We start from the raw sequence: 18,198 nt of genomic DNA on the forward strand, positions 1-18,198 counted from the left end.
AGAACAAGAAACATCATCAGATATTGTCAAATGTCTCTTGATGGAGGGAGAACAAAATCTCCTCACATCCATGTTGAGAACCACTGACCTAGGAGCAAAAGGGTTTTGTGTCTTCTGTGTAAAGGCAGGTGTGCAAGAAACAAAGCAATATTCTCTTTAAATCAATTTTTAATTTTTATTTTTAAAATGTTAAATTGTTGTATAAAACACGTATAATTCATTATCTTGACCACTTTTTAGTGTACAGATCAGTAGTATTACTTATGTTCACATTGCTGTGTAATAAATCGCTAGAACTTTTTCATCTTGCGAAACTGAAATTGTACACCCATTGAACAACTACCCTTCTCCTTCCTGTTCCTAGTCCCTGGTAACCACCATCCTACTTTCTGTTCCATATTCATTCTATGTCTACTTTGGATACTTCAAATGAGAGTGATACAGGAATACCAGGGTCCTTGGTCTCGTGCTGTTTGGATAAACGACATGGAGACACATGGAGTGGTTTTAAGGAGCAGATAATGTAATAGGCAAGAAAGAAGAGAGAAAGAAGAAAACAGCTCCCGCATACAGAGACAGAGGGAGGGGGTCTCCGAACAAAGAGAAACCCCGTGTAGAACAGAAAAGTAGTTGGTTATATTGGAGGCTGGAAGAGGTGGTGTCTGATTTGCATAGGGCCCAGGGATTGGTTTGACCAGGGGTGTCATTCATGTTGCCCTTTCACCTTAGCCCTTTAATATGCAAATGTGGGTCACCATGATGTCCTGAACACATGTGAGTAATCTGGAGGTGGCCATCACACTGGCACATGTGGTGACAAGGAGAAGACGGCGGGAATCGCCACGTTGCCCATTTCAGGTGGACCTAGTTTCTACTCACCAGCATTTGGACATCAAAGCTTGCCAGCCTGGCTCTTTAAGTTGCCTTTTCTGTTAGAAAAGAAATGGTTCCAGGGGTTGCTTCTTATTACAGGAAAATTTCCACTGAGAAACTATAACTTTTCTAGCTGCTTAGGAATTATTTCTTAATAACTTCTTCATTAAGAGGAATCATACAGTATTTGTCTTTTGTGATGGCTTCTTTTACTTAGCATGAGATTGAAACTGCCTTTGCAGAATTATGACTGAGACAGTGGAAGAGATCTAACTTAACTGACTCTATCTTGCTTCTAACCTCCAAGCTGTCCTTGTTCATTCCTCGGGGTAGGCTGAACTAACTTTGGGAGAAACTTAGTTTATAGTTTAAACAAAGATGATCAACAGCAGACCTCCTTCTTGCCTGGGGATTAGATTGCCTTTGTAGGACAAACATTAGCCACAGGATTAGAAATTATGGTTGAGGAGTCATGCAGCTGGAGGCTACAAGATTCTGACCCTCCCTAAACTGCTCGTAAAATCAGTGCTTGAGATATTTTGCAGACCCTTCCCTTGATGGATCTGCTGGCACCACCCAGATCAATAAACTGGCTCATCTGATCTTCTAGCCCCCACCCAGGAACTGATTTAGTGCAAGAAGACAGCTCCGACTCCCTATGATTTCATCTCTGACCAATCAGCACCCCTGGCTCACTGGATTCGCCCCACCCACCAAGTTATCCTTAAAAACTCTGCTCCCCAAATGCTCCAGGAGACTGATTTGAGTAATAATAAAACTCCAGTTTCCCACGCAGCTGGCTCTGCGTGAATTACTCTTTCTCTATCGTAATTCCTCTTTCTTGATAAAGCAGTTCTGTCTAGGCAGCAGGCAAAGTGGACCCCTTGGGCTGTTACAAGATCCCCAAGTTTCATCCATGTTGTAGCACGTGATAGGATTTCCTCTTTTGTAAGGCGGCTTACAGTTTCATTGTATGTATATACTACATTTTCTGTATTCATCCATTGGTCCACATTGAGGTTGCTTCCACCTCTTAACTATTATGAATAATGCTGCAATGAATATGGGTGTGTAAATATCTATAAGAGATCATGTAACTCATAGATATTTATTTCTTTAAAGTTAGTTTCTGGAGATTTATTGTGTTCCTTTGGTTGGGCCTGTTTTCCTATTTCTCTGTATGCCTTGTGATCTTTTATTAAGATTCAGGCATTTGAAAAATACACCCGACCTCCTCCAGTCATTACAGACTGGCTTCATACATTGGAAGACCTTTATTGGTTAGCATAGCTAGAGATTCTAGGGGCCCTTCAAGCTTTTTCTGGGCTTGTGTGTGTCATTTCCCAGTTAAAGAGGTGTGCTTGCTTCCTGTTTGGAGCCTGGAACCTCTTTCTTCCCCTGGTGTCTGCCTATAGTACTACAATCTCCCTAGTGCAGAAACAGGGTGCTTGCCTTTGTTCTCAGAGGCCCCCAACATGGCCTTCAAACTCTGCACTCTGAGTCAGGCAAGACAGAAACCAGTGCCTTGGGCAACCCCCCAGAAACCCAGAATGCTGGACTCATGGCCCACTCCTTTTGCCTCCCTAAGGGAGAAGCTGGGACTTAAGTGTTTTCTCCAGATCAAGTCTCACTGTACCAGGGTGAGAGAGGTTAAGACGAGTAAAATACCACGACTTTTTCTACTCATTTTGATGCATCTTTTCCTGGCTCTGCACTCATCTGAGGTGCTCCCTAGTTCCTGTGGCAGAGATCAAAAACAGATATTTATGTTTGACAACAAAGAAGTTAGAGATAACATTTGGTGTTTTTCTAACAATATATACAACTCTCTGTGCACATTCTGCATAAAATATCTCTTGTTCCTGCAGGTCCATGGGCAAGACCCTCTCCCTGGCATTTCTAGTTCTAGGGATCCCTCCTTAGAGAATAGGAAGGCCTTAACTCTTTGGACCCAAAACAACTATCTGAGTTTTTGTTTCCCAGGTCCCATTTACATCTCAGCTTTCATTTCCCACTTTACAACTCTCTCCTTCAGGACCAGGGGAATCTTCTATTCCCTGAGGACATCTGTCCTTCTCTTATTTATCGTGTTTCCCCCTCCATTCCATGATGTCTCTCATACCCTGTACTCTAGGAACACTTCTCTTTTGATATATCTTTCTGAAGCATGTATCATAAACTTTTTAGTGAGATATTATTCTTTGGATTGCTGGAAAACAAAAGCTAGAAGCTAGTAAGCAAAATCTCCTTTTCCTTCCTCCATTACTATATTCCTCTGCCTCCTCCACTTATCACTTCCTTTGCATATATTATCTTAAGAAAAGTACTAAGAAAGTCTTAAATGCTTGGGATAGAAAAGAAAAAATATTCATATGTTTGCAAGACTTTTAATCTTTCTTATAATCTCCACTGGATACATTAGTGTTGGGCAACAGGAAGTCCTCAGTTGAAAACACAGCCTGGCAACTATTCCAGCATTCAAGGGATCCAGAGAAGGAGGGGCTAATGTTCAGCATAAGCTATTTCATAAAAGTGACTGTGATTTCTCATACATGAGAAGTTTCTTCCTATAATGAAGGAAAAGAGGGAAGTGTGAAAGAAAGAAAGGAAGAAACATTGTCCTCAAAGTGACAATTAAGCAAAGTGAACCGTGTGGGCTCTTTGTGAGGAGGAGGAATCAACAACTAGAAAGAGTCATCTGGTTCTGGCTGATCTCTGCAGCAAGCGGGTGTTTTAACAAGATAAAACCTTATTTGTTTTATCTTGTCCCTACAGGCTCTTTTTTATTCCATATGAATTTTAAAATTTTTTTTTTTCTAAATATGTGAAGAATGTCAATGGTAATTTGATGGAAATAGCATTGAATCTATAAATTACTTTGGGCAGTATGGTAATTTTGATGATATTAATTCTTCCTATCCATGAGCATGGAATGTTTTTCCATTTGTTTGGCTTCTCACAGATTTTCTTGAGCAGTGGCTTGTAGTTTTCCTTGAAGGGGTCTTTTACTTCCCTTGTTAGCTGTATTCCTAGGTACTTTATTCCCTTTGTAGCAATTGTAAGTGGGAGTTCATTCATGATTTGGCTCTCTGCCTGTCTATTGTTGTTGTATAGGGATGCTGGTGATTTTTGCACATTGATTTTGCAATCTGAGACTTTGCTGAAGTTGCTTATCAGCTTAAGAAGTTTTTGGATGACCCATTTCTTATACCTTATACAAATATTAACTCAAGGTTAATTAAAGACTTAACTATAAAACTGAAAACTACAAAAACCCTTGGAGAAAACCTAGGCAATACCATTCAGGACATAGGCATGGGCAAATATATCATGATGAAAATATCAAAAGCAATTGCAACAAAAGCAAAAATTGACAAATGGGATCTAGTTAAACTAAAGACTTTCTGCACAGCAGAAGAAACTATCATCAGAGTGAACAGACAACCTACAGAATGGGAGATAATTTTTGCAACTATCTATCTGACAAAGGTCTAATATCCAGTGTCTATAAGGAACTTAAACAAATTTACAAGAAAAAAACCCCATTAAAAAGTGGACAAAAGGCACAAACAGACACTTCTCAAAAGAAGACATTATGCAACAAATGTATGGAAAAAAGCTAAACTTCGCTGATCATTAGAGAACTACAAACCAAAACCACAGTGAGATACCATCTCACACCAGTCAGAGACTGGTGATTATTAAAAAGTCAAGAAACAACAGATGCTGGCAATGCTGCAGAGACATAGGAATGCTTTTACACTGTTGGCAGGAACGTAAATTAGTTCAATCATTTTGAAAGACAGTGTGATGATTTCTCAAAGACCTAGAACAAGAAATACCATTTGACCCAGTAATCCTATTACTCGGTAAACGCCCAAAAGAATGTAAATCATTCTATTTTAAAGACACACACAAGCTTACATTCATTACAGCACTATTCACAATAGCAAAGACATGTAATCAACCCAAATACACATCAATAATATACTGGATAAAGGCAATGTGGTACATATACACCATGGAATACAAAGCAACCATAAAAGGGAATGAGATCGTGTCCTTTGCAGGATATGAGTAGAGCTGGAAGCCATTATCCTTAGCAAACTAATGAAGGAACAGAAAACCAAACACTGCAGCATGTTCTCACTCATAAGTGGGAACTGAACAGTGAGAACACACGGACACAGGGAGGGGAACAACGCACACTGGGTTCCGTTGGTGGGCATAGGGGGTGGGGGAAGGGAGAACATCAGGAAAAATAGCTAATGCATGTGGGGCTTAATGCTTAGTTGATGGGTTGATAGGTACAGCAAACCACCATGTCACACATTTACCTATGTGACAAACCTGCACATGTACCCTGGGACCAAAAAAAAGAAAAAAAAAGATGGCCGTGTTGGGTAAAATATTCTTTGCTGGCAAATCTTGTTTTTTCTTCAATTTCTTTTTATATAGCATCCCATTCTCCTCTGCCCTGCAACTTTCTACTAAAAAATCCTCTGCTAGCATAATAGAAATCCCCTTATATTTAAAAATCTCACTTTTTTTCTTGCTACTTTCAAAATTCTCTTTGATATTGACTTTTGTCAATTTGATTAGCATGTGAGAACTTACAAGATTTAAACCTTATTGGTCATCATTGAGCTTCATGGATCTGGATGTCTATATCTCCTCCAAGAGCTAGAAAGTTTTCAGCAGTTATTTCATTAAGCACGCTTTTTGGTCCTTTCTCTGTTTTATCTCCTTTTGGAACTTTCATAATGCAAAAATTTATTTGATTAATAGTGTTTCATCGGTCCTGTAGGTTTTCTTCACATTTTTTCACTGCTTTTTCCTTTTTTCCCTTTGCCTGGGTAATTTTAAATGACCTCCTTTTAAGTTACTGGATTCTTTTTTCTGTTTGATCTAATCTCCTTTGAAGTTCTACTGTATTTTTTATTTTACTCATTGAATTCTTCAGCTTCATGATTTCTGTTTAATTATTTTCAATGATTTCTATTTTTGAATCTCATTCATATAATTTTTTTCTGATTTTGTTGAATTGCCTATATATATTATCTTGTATCTTACTGAGTTTTCTTAGATTGTTAATTCGAATTTCTTTTCAGGCAATTTGTATATTTCCATTTCATTGAGGCCAGTTGCTTGAGAATTATTGTATTTCTTTGGTGGTTTTATATTTTCTTGCCTTTTCACATTTCTTGGATGCCTCTGGTCATGTCGATACAGCTAGTGGAGCAATCACCTCTTTCAAACTTTACAGCTTCGATTTTGTAGAGAGAGACTCACTTGCAGTTGGATCCAAGGGTGCTAGTTGGGCAGGATGTGGTGGCTCTGGTTCCAGTTGTGCACAGGGGTGCAGGCATCATGCAGCTTCTTCATCTGTGATCCACATCATTGATGACTGCAGGTGTCAAAGTGCCCTAAGCTTCAGGAGTTGGTGGCAGCTATGGTGACAGCATTGGTTCTTTGGGTCCCCAGTGACAGGGCTTTTGGTGTCCTCTTTTACTCATTTTCCTCACACTAGAGAATCTTAGCTGAGGGGATCTCTTTCAGTATTGGGCCTAACACAGTCCACAGGTGGCCACACAGTGTTGGGATACGAACTACCACCTCTTAGAGTGGTTTTGGAGCCAGGGTCCTGGACCCATAGTCTATGAAAATACTTCCACCTAAGACTTGGGGCACTGGTTCACTCTCCAGGTCATGGTGAATGTAGATTACCTACAAAGCTGAGGTCTGTGACTCTGGAGTACTCCAGCAGCTCAGGCCCAAGAGCCAGGGATGGAGCTATGACTGTGACTTTCGGGGGTAGAGTGAAGTATCACCATACTTCTGGAGAATGATGGGTGGTCCAGAGGCTCAGGCCCTGGAAAACAGGAGGATACATCTGCAATTCAGGTCCTGGAGTCAACAGCACACAATACCAACTCAGACCTCATGGGATGAGGCACCATTTAATTATGACTCTGTACTCTGGGTTGATGGGACATGGCAGTAGCCCAGGCTCAGTGAAGGGAGGTGCAAGTAGCCCAGGCTCAGTGAAGGTAGGCAGCAAAGATACAAGAATGTTGAGATGCAACTGTGGCTTGGGCCCTGGAAGGCAGAGAGTAGTGCAGCAATGGTTGCATTCCCTAGGAGGCAGTATACCTCAGCAGCTCAAATTCCTGGTGGCTAGTTCCAGGGAGGCAGAGGACTGTACATATTTGGCCATTTGTGTGGGGTGGCACAGCTCAGTGAAGGTTTTGGTTTCCCAGGAGGTGAGGCACCATGTCAGCTTAGGCCTTGCAGGCATGGCTGTTTGAAATGATCAATATTCTATTTCTTCAGAAGGCAGGGTGTTGCGTTAGCTCAAGTGTCAGGAGGCATGACTGTTTGGCTAGGCCAAGACTGTAGTAACCCAGAAGTGGGACATTGCATTAGCTCAGGCCCTGAGGGGTGAGACTGCTTGACTCAACCAAGATCTTATTTCCCATGGAAGTCTGCCACTGTTTCAGCTCAAGTACCCTCTGTGGCTATTTGGCTTGGTTAAAATGTTGTGTTTCCGGGACAGAAAATGTAGCCATCTGGATTTCTGTGCTCTCTAGTATGTTTGCTATTGTTTTGCTTTACTCCTGAGCTCTTCTTTGGTTATTTTTTTCAAAATGTAGTAGTTTCTTCATTGTTTTGGTTAATAGTGGTGGGGATGAGCACTGAGAACTTCTTGTTGGTCATCTTGCTGGTGTCGCTGCACTTACTTTCAAAATGTCAGGAATATATGCATGCGGGCTGTGTGTGTGTGTGTGTGTATGTTCAGTCAAACAAAATATTATCTACATATGATAATGTCCATCTAATAAACACCACTGAAGACAAACATGTAGTCAAACACAACAGATTTATTGACTTGTTTTCATAAGTGATAATACACCCTAGGAGAACCAAGAGGCATCTAATCAACCAAAAAAAGAGATGAGGTTATTTCATGATTGGGGAGAAGGGTGGTGTTTGGGTAATATTAAATTTGTAGTGTTTTATTGGCTCAAAGAAAAGCAGAGCTGTCTATAAAGGGCTTAACAGCAAGCCTCATACACAGTCCTGTTTCCTTGGAACTACAAAGTAAAGAAAAAACTGCATAATGTTGAATTTTGAAATCTGTCATGTAAAGCTCTGCATTGGAAGTCTTCCCTTCCCTTCCCTTCCCTTCCCTCCCTCCCCTCCCCTCCCCTCCCCTCCCCTCCCCTCCCCTCCCCTCCCCCCCCCCCCCCCCCCCCCCCCCTCCCCCCCCCCCTCCCCTCCCCTCCCCTCCCTCCCCTCCCCTCCCCTCCCCTCCCCTCTCTTGAAATGAAAACTTGAATGCTGGCATAATGTTTTATTTTCCCCTGCATAGATAGCATGGCAAAAATGATTAATGCGTAGACAGATCTCTATATATACTACACATAAATAAATGTCTTCATATATAATCTATTTACATAAGAATGTGGAAAAGCTTTTTTCTAAATTAATTTTCATCGTGTTAGCCTGGGTTCACTAGAAAACAGAGCCTGAGACAGGTATTTAGTGCCAGTGTTTTTGTTGGAAGAACACAAAAAGTACATAAATCATAAATGTCCAGCTCGATAAATTATCAAAAAAATAAAGATATGTGTTCTTAACTCCCAATTAAAAATTAGAAAATAGCTTGTATGAAGAAGGTACAGAACTCTTTTGCTCCTTTCCAGACAATACACCCTCAAGAGTAATCACTGTCTCTGTTTATAATACCCATGATTAGTTTTGTTGGTTTTGGCGTTTTAATTAATGGAATCATATGGCATATATTTTCGTGTGTGTTTGACTTCTCTTCAGTATTATTGTATTATATTGCTGGGCAACACACAACCAAAAAGTTCGGGGATTAAATTAAATCTGTATTATTCCTCTCAAGTTTGTAAGTCAGTGAGGTTTCATTATGGTGAAAAGAGGCTAATGATAAGGAAAAAAAATAAAGTTTAGGGACTATGCCAACTTTTCATTTTCACTTTTCATTCAAAACTCACATTGAATGTGCTAAAACTGCCTTGTAAATGGCAACTCTAGAGTGAAGCTAGAATGTCAGCTCCATGAGGTCACAGCCCAATTAGTTCACTCTATACTTCCAATAGTGCCTGGAATATAGTAGATGTCAGCTCAAGCACCCTCTGTCTGGGTTCACTAGAAAACAGAATCTGAGACAGGGATTTAGTGTCAATGTTTTAGTTGGAAGAGCACATAAAGGGCATAAATCATCAACATACAGCTCTGTGAATTATCAAAAAGTAAAGACATGTGTGTTCCTATTTCCTAATTAAAAATTGGAAAGGAGCAAGTACTAGGAAGGTATACAGCCCCTTTGCTCCCTTCCAGCCACTATACCCCCAAAGTAATCACCATCTCAACCTCTAATACCTGTGATTAGTTTCATTGGCATGATCTTTTTAATTAATGAAATCATATGGCATACATTTTTTGTAAGTTTGACTTCTCTTCAGTTTTGTGTTATTTTGCTAGGTAACACACAACCAAAAAACTCAGAGATTAGATTAAATCTGTGTATTTCCTCTCAAGTTTGCAGGTCAATGAGGTTTCAGTATGATGAGAAGAGGCTAATTATAAAAACATTAAAGTTTAGAAACTATGCCAAGTTTTCATTTTCACTTTTAACTGAGAACTCGCATTGAATGTGCCAAGACTGCCTCCTGAACGATAACTGTAGAACAAAACTAGAATGTCAGCTCCAGGAGGTCATAGACAGCTCAGTTAGTTCACTCCATATTCCCAGTAGTACCTGGAATGCAGTAGATGCTCAATAAATATTTCTTGAATGAAGATATTGTGATATAGAGTTAATGTACAGAGGTACTTAAGAGCTCTGTCTTCATCCTGGGGATGGCTGAATGTATGAATTTTGGCTCTTGGTCAAGATAAGACCATTGGAATTTATAATGTGCAGTTTAGAATAATTTTAAACTCTCTCAGCAAGCCCCAAGGTCAGTTTCTTTGCTAATGACTTGCAACTAGCTTAATGAATTTGACAAGCCTGACTATTTAATGGGATACAGAGAGTTTCTTGCATAGATGTGGGCAGTTCAAGTCAGAAACTGGCATGGTTCATGTGTCTGGTTAGGCCTGTGGGGATCTTGCACTGTGGAATGTCTCCAGTGCTTGCCTACTCTCTCTCTCGCTGCATTGTACTCTCCGCCTTTAGACAAAAGCCTCATGTGAGTACATTCTTTGGTGGTTGTTAAGTCTTTTCAAATATCTGCCTGGGGAAAATAATAGACTCTGACTTGGGCAATACAATTGGGAATAGAGAATATATCAGATTTACAAAGACTTCGAACTGATTTTCTTCTTAAATCAAATATCTTTTATATAGAAAAACAAAAAACAAAAAGTGAAATATAAACCCTCCATTTTCTAGGTCAGCTAAAACAAATTTATGCATTTGATACCTTTCTAAGCAAAATTTGCAGACTTTGCAGGCTGATTTCTAGTTCCAAAATAAATTAAATTAAAATATTGAAATAATACAACCAAATACTAAATAACTAAATTTTCTAATCCAGATTCTGGGACTGATAATCTTTGTCAACAAAACAAATAAGGACTCTTACATTACATGCAGATGTTGCCAGAGTTTTATAATGTAAGAAAAAAAGTATATGCCTATATGATATGAAATATATATAAATTTATATGTAATATACAAGTTCTTTATATATTTTAATATATTTTCAAATAATATACAAATTTATATATATTCCAGACACATGTGTGTTTGTGTATATGTATTTGCATATATGTCACTTAGGCCATTTAGCGACCCTGTTTTGGGCACAGTTTCTATGACTTCAGAGTTGGAGGTAAAATGGGAATGCTTTCATTATTCTCTAAATATGGGAGAGAATACTAAGAAGAAAAAAAGCAACTTAAGACAAAAAAAATCAGTTACTGAAAGTAACCGACAAGGGTTGAAGCTACTGGCTTAAGGGGGGAAAAACCCCCAGATGATAGCTGGCTTATATAGCACTGTGAGGTTCTGAGCCCCATCCAGACTGTGACGCTACTCCTTTTGATGTCCAGCCCCTCCTGGCCAAGCTGGAAACGTGCATTCAAGAGATGGGAGCAAGTTACAGGCTATATCTGGTGAAATTGTACCTGGAGTCTGAGAAGGATTAAAACAAGCAGTCTTGACCTTTTACAGAAAGGAAAATACCACCCTTTGCTGACATTGATGATAAAAAGATCCAGAGGGGAAACCACAAAGAACTTTCAGAATTGCTTCCTCTGCTGGAAAGAGTGTACTTATTGAAGACGAATTTTTTTAAATCTAGTATTATCAGCCTCACGCAGTTACTGGAAAGTACTTAAGTTCCTGGGAATCACATGAGCAGTAGCAATCCCAACAAACCTTAGTCAGTAAAAAAACAAGTTGCTGATCTTGAAGAGATTCAAACAGGAAAGCAAATGCATCATCAGCTTTGTTCAAACCATATCTCAAATTTAGTTGTTTTTTGTTTTCGTATCCACCAGGCAATCAAAAGAAAGTTACACATCTTTTCTGTGTTTTCCTACAGTAAACTCAAAATTCAAACAGAGAGACATATTTTAATAAATTCAAAGATTTAAGTATTTTCCCTGGATTTGTATAGCTTTGTCTCATTATGTTTCCTGTATTTATACTGTGTGAAAACAAAACTTTTGAGTGTATATTAAAACTGTCTGGATATTACTATATAAAACATTGGAAAATATCACAAAGTAATTTAAATAAAAAATAACTGTGATATGCTAGTGTCTTTTAATAGTTGCTTCTTATGAAACCAAAATAAGGTGACTAAAATATCAACATATGAAAATGACAGTATTTCAATTTTCGACTTGAATATTTTAAATCATAAGTATTGATTTGATTAAGTTACGTATGTTGGCATGCTTAAATCAATTTTAAATATAAACAAATGAAATAAAAATGCTAACATCTGTGTTCATGAGCATTTTTTTGAGATAGAGTCTCACTCTGTGGCCCAGGCTGGAATGCAGTGGCATAATCTTGTCTCACTGCAACCTCTGCCTCCTGGGTTCAAGCAATTCTCCTGCCAAGCCTCCCAAGTAGCTGGGATTACAGGTGCACACCACCACGCTCAACTAAGTTTTTTATTTTTAGTTGAGACGAAGTTCACCATGTTGGCCAGGCTGGTCTCGAACTCCTGACCTCAAGTGATCCACTCCCTTGGACCTCCCAAAGTGCTGGGATTACAGGCATGAGCCACCACGCCCAGCCTGTGATCTTCTTTTAAAAGTTGAAACTCAGCTCTTCCAATTGTGATAGAACCAGACTTAATCTTCCACTCTGTTAGAAAACTGGGTTGGTCACAGTGGCTCATGCCTCTAATCCCAGCACTTTGGGAGGCTGAAGTCAGAGAATCCCTTGAGCCCAGTATTTTGAGGCTGCAGTGAGTTATGATTACACCAGTGCACTCAAACCTGGGTGTCAGAGTTAGAACTTGTCTCACACATTTTTTTTATATTATAAATAAAACTGGAAAAAATTAAGCACAACTGCTTCCAGACATTGGGAAACAGTTAGTGCAGGACTTTCAACATTGAAAAAATGAAAACAAATGTGAATATAATAATTGCTCTGGTTTTCTGCATGAAGAAACTTTCCAGACGATGGTCAGGGAGAGGGATCCATTCTGATATTGCTGAATTAAGTCGACAAAAGACAGAATTTGAGGGCACTGAGACAGCTATAGTTAGTGAGAACAGAACCATAAAGGGTATGGCTATGCAGAGACAGGGGTCCAGAAATCTGCAGGGAAGTATTCTAAATTTGTAGTTTAACATAAGCTGTGTATGTATGGGTTGAAAGTTTAAAAATACAGTCAAAGACTAGCCAGGTAGTTGTAGCTGTATGATTACCAGGGCTTACACAGGGCTGACACACATTCAAGTTCCAATCAGCTAGAATGCAGAGACTTCCATGAACAATTGGGGGATAGAATAGAGACCTCCAGAAAGATCATGCTTTAATAATAAGTCAATTACTATTAAAGCATGTACCCAATTAACAACAACTATAAAACTTCTGATATAGTTTGGCTCTCTGTCCCCACTCAAGTCTCATGTGGGTCATGGGGGTGGACTTTCCCTTTGCTATTCACATAATAGTGAGTTCTCACAAGATCTGGTGGTTTAAAAGTGTGTAGCACTTCCCCCTTCACTCTCTCTTCCTCCTGCTTCTACTACCTAAGACATGCTGGCTTCCCCTTCACATTCCACCATGATTGTAAGTTTCCTGAGGCCTCCCCAGCCATGCCTCCTGTAGAGCCTAGGGAACTGTGAGTCAATTAAACCTCTTTTCTTTATAAACTACCCAGTGTCAGGTAGTTCTTTATAGCAATATGAGAAGGGACTAATACACCCTCCGTATTATGCCTTTTCAAAAGTCTCAGAAGAATCAAATTGGTCTTCAAGTTTAAGCTCCTGCAAGAAATAAAAGTAATACATTGTGAAAAAAGAAAAATTTGAGCACTCAATCAAATAAAAATCATAATATCCAGCATGTAATCCAAAATTACTACACATGCCAAGAAGCAGAAAAGTCACAGTAACAAATAGCCAGGAGAAAAATTAATAAAAACAGACCTGTAAATTACAGATTACAACAAAGGAGAAGTGCTTTAGAATATATATTATAATCATGCATAAGAATTCCTAGAAATACATGGATGCAAAGAGTATAAAAATGAAAAATACAAAAGAGCACCAAATAGAACTTCTAGAGATAAACACCACAATACATGAAGTGAATAAATCACTGCCTATGATTAACAACACATTAAATCTTCCAGAAGAAAAGGTTAGTAAACTGGAAGATGGATATAGAATCTCTAATCTGAAGCAAAGATTAGGAAAAAAAGTCTAGAAAGATTAATAAAACATCAGTGGGACAATATGAAGTGGTCTAACATGTAATCTGAATCCAACAAGAGGAAGAGAGAATGAATTGAAAACATATTTGAATAAATCATTGGAATTTCTAAATTTGATAAAAAGTATAAACCCACAGATGCAAACAGCTTAACTAATCAATCACAAGCTGGATGAGCAAAAATAAAACCACACCAAAGCATAATTTAGATTGCTAAAAATGAATAATAAAATGTTAAAAGCAGAGGGTAAGAATAGACACATTAGCATAAAGGTAAGAATAATTGCAGACTGCCCATAAGCCATTATGTAAGCCAAAAGACAATTAAAAGACATCATTAAAGTACTTGAAGGTAAAAGCTGTAACATAGGATCAATATCCTGTGAAAATATTAAAACTGGAGGTAAAATAAAGATGTATTCAGACAACAAACAAAAAATCTGAGAAAATTCAGTACCAGAAAAAAAATCAATGGAATGAATGTCAAAGGAACTTCTGGTTGTTAACAGAAAATGACAAAACCTTGCTGAGACATATTAATGAAGACCTAAATAAATAGGCTGGGAGTGGTGGCTCATGCCTATAAACCCAGCACTTCGGGAGGCCAAAGCAGGTGGATCACTTGAGGTCAAGAGTTCAAGACTAGCCTGACTAACATGGTGAAACCCCGTCTCTACTAAAAGAATGCAAAAAATTAGCCTACCTTGGTGGCACATGCCTGTAATCCCAGGTACTTGGAGGCTGAGGTGAGAGAATCACTTGAACCCAGGAGTTAGAGGTGGTAGTGAGCCGAGATTGCATCATTGTGCTACAGACTGGTTGACAGAGCGAGACTCCCTCTCATAAATAAATAAATAAATAAATAAATAGGTATATTCTGTTAATGGATTAGAAAACTCAATATTGTTAAGTTGGCAATTTTCCCTTATAGACCTATATAGACTCAATACCTTCTTTATCAAAATCCAAGAAGGTCTTTTTGGATTGCAAAGTTGATGAAGTTACAAAGTTGATGAAGTAATTCCAAAATTTACATGAAATAATTAAAGACTTAGAATGACCAAATCAATTTTGTTAATGAAGAAAAATAATATGAGACATATGCTACCTGATTTCAAGACCTACCATAAAGCTATCATACATTTTAATGATGAAGATTCATAATAAGATACGAAATGAAGATACAGGAAATTTCTAGTCAAGTATTAAGATAAAATGCATCGATTACTTCAGCAGCCACAGCCGTGACCTTCAACTCTTTATTTCCTTCCTTCTGGTGTAATTCATGGTTTTATTAAAGATAAAAGTATATCTCTCTTGAAATCCTTTCCATAGAGTATTGCAAGTTTATGGGATTAGGACTCAGAATCAGGAAAAATAAGAGTTGTAGAAAATGGCAAATTTAAAAAATAGTTAATTTAAGATAAACTACAGATTTCTAATGGTCATTGGGCACACCCGAGATGATTCTTCCCCAAACTGTTCCATGGTCTATGATCCAATTTACTGAGTAATGTAAGGGTGACACATCACTGTTAGAAATGTTGATTTGCCCCCTGACTTTGCATACAGTATTCAGTATTATCATTTTACAACCTCAAATGTAAAAATACCTATTGTCACTGTTAAAACAATGAGCCCTTTGAGACTTCTCTTACATTTATGAGTGAGCTTACTTTGATTTTATAAACATAAATTACTTTTAATAGTTGGATGCATGTTTTCTCAATAGATAGCAGTTTTTGCAGCAATGCTGATTATAGTACACTAACCAATTGCTCATTATTGATTGCCCATTTCTTTATCATTGGCTGAAAAAATACACAAGCCTCAATATTATTTAACCTTTAATTATCCTTACTTTTCTTATAATCTTTGATATTTAGGACTGGTAGAGAAGAGAAATTAGATTTTAGAGGAGAAAGGGGACAGAAATATATGATAACACAAATTTAACTTAGCGTGAATTCAGGCTTCATTTTGCCTCAGTGAGTCTAAGACAAAAAAAAAAATACTGGATTAAGATGTTTTTTAAAAAATCATTTTTAGTCACAAATATCTTGCATCTACCTGAAGAGCTTTGACTACTTATAGTTTGAAGTTATCAATAAGATCACCTTATATATTCAAGACCTTATAACTCTTCCCCCGCCCCAATTATTTACAAGGCAAAGCATGGTCCCAAGATACTTCCCTCAATAATGAGTTCAACTTTAACCATACCATCCCTACCATACCAACCACTACAAAGGTAATTCTTGGCCCAACTTCAACCTAGCAGAGCAGCCACTTGCAATCATTAAGCAGACAGGGAATCAAATTGGGCAACATGGTGAAACACCATCTCTACAAAAAATAGAAAAATTAGCTGGGTATGGTGGTGCACACCTGTAGTCCCAGTTACTTAGGAGGCTGAGGTGGGAGGATGGCTTAAGTCCAGGAGGTGGAGGTTGCAGTGCACTCCAGCCCGTACAACCCAGCCAGACCCTCTCTCTCAAACAACAACAACAACAGCAAAAAAAAAAAAAAAAAAAAAAATTATTTTTATTGTAAATGTAGCAAAAGGAGGCAAAGTCTCATGGACATTTTCCTACTGCTTTCTAGTCACATATAGATAAAACCAAGAATAACCAAATGAAGAATAAATTTCAAATCACATGACATGAAACAAGTGCAGGTGGTCTTGTCTAAAAGTTGGAATCATAATATCTTGCACTAATAGCACAAAATATTTGCATGAACTTTTTACAGCTAAAAATGCACTAATCTTAGGTTGCTTATATAAGTGTTAAACTTAAGAAAATTATGTATGCACTAATTATTACCAAGAGAAGGCACTCTCAAAGCAATATATCAGGATTTAAGTCAGGATATTTTAAAAATCCAAAAAACAACAAAGAATCAGGTGATGTAAGGACTTGTAGGATTTACATGAGCTTTGGCTTTTATTCTGAATTAGAGAGGAAGCCATTGAAGGATTTTGCCCAGTTATTACACTATCTGAATAAATCTCTTTCCTTGTCTTTATATATTTAAAACCCCAGGGATCGGGTTAACTCCAGGTAAAACTTGACTTGGAGACTCAAAAGAATTACATTAGGGTCTGATCTTTCACTTGGCACTTCTCAGTTCTGCTTTTGCCTGTGAGCATCTGTCTGTCACGGGGTTCATATGGCTGCTGATGGCAGCAAACGTACCTCCTCACAGCTCCAAACCCAACAGGAAAGAGGAAAGATGGGGAGACCATTTCTTGGTCACTGAAGTGAAAATGATGAGATTAATTTTGATTGGAAATGTGTCAGTCATTCACACAATTGGTTTTTCCTAGGTCACAAGGCTACCACAGAACTTCACTCTAGCTGAGTTGATATAATTCTGCCATTTCCCAGATGTAGGACACAGGTCAACTCCTGAAGCTGGGAGTCGAGTGAGCTCCACCCTTGTACATAAATTAAGAATTAGACAATGGTGATTTTTTTGGAGGAAATCAGACTGTCATTGTCAGAACAAATGGGGAATAAATGCTGAGTACCAAAATCTGTCAAATATTAATACAATATTGGAGAAATAAAACAAGATATCAGCACATACACAATAATTAAAAGATTGGAATTAGGTACATAAATAGACCAATATCTCTTTATGACATGGTAAAACATTAACAGTTAATGTCAGTGAGGTGATGATGGGCTCTACATTAAGTAGTATAGTCTTAATTGCCAATAATATGAAAAATATGTTCAATATACAATATTAAACAATATTCATAAAAATAAATGCCAGAGACAAAATTATTAAGCAAGGGAAGAAAATACAAAATAATATATTTTAAAGCTGGAATAAGAAAAACTTTCCCAAGAAATTAAAAATATGATGTCATAAATATAATTATGAGATTGTGACATTAAAATAAAACATAATTTTATAGCAAGAAAGCTGAATATAATAACTTGATATATAAAATACATATCTATGCATTATATGTTGAAGTAATTATATCATATATATAATTAATATAAAGAAATTATATGCAAAGATATAACACATACATTATCTTTGAGGCTCCATATGTGCCAATCAGAGTCCTGGTTTTTCTACCTTTGTTATACCAAGTATCATATCATACGATACCAAGTATCATAGGTCTATAGGACAGACAATATTATTACTACTTTCCTGAAAAGAAATATGAAGTACAGAGAAATTTGGTGGCATGTTCATAGCTACATAGGTAGTAAACAACAAAGATGGGATAGCAAGATAAAAACCCTGGGTTGTCTGATTAGAAAGCCCACATTATTTAGCACCACACTGTATTTTTGACATCAACACTTAGTCTCTTTCCACCATTTTGCATCTGAAAAGGAAGTAGGTAGCACATG

Source organism: Macaca thibetana, chromosome 14 (assembly GCF_024542745.1).
Source record: "Macaca thibetana thibetana isolate TM-01 chromosome 14, ASM2454274v1, whole genome shotgun sequence".
Classification (NCBI taxonomy): Eukaryota; Metazoa; Chordata; class Mammalia; order Primates; family Cercopithecidae; genus Macaca; species Macaca thibetana.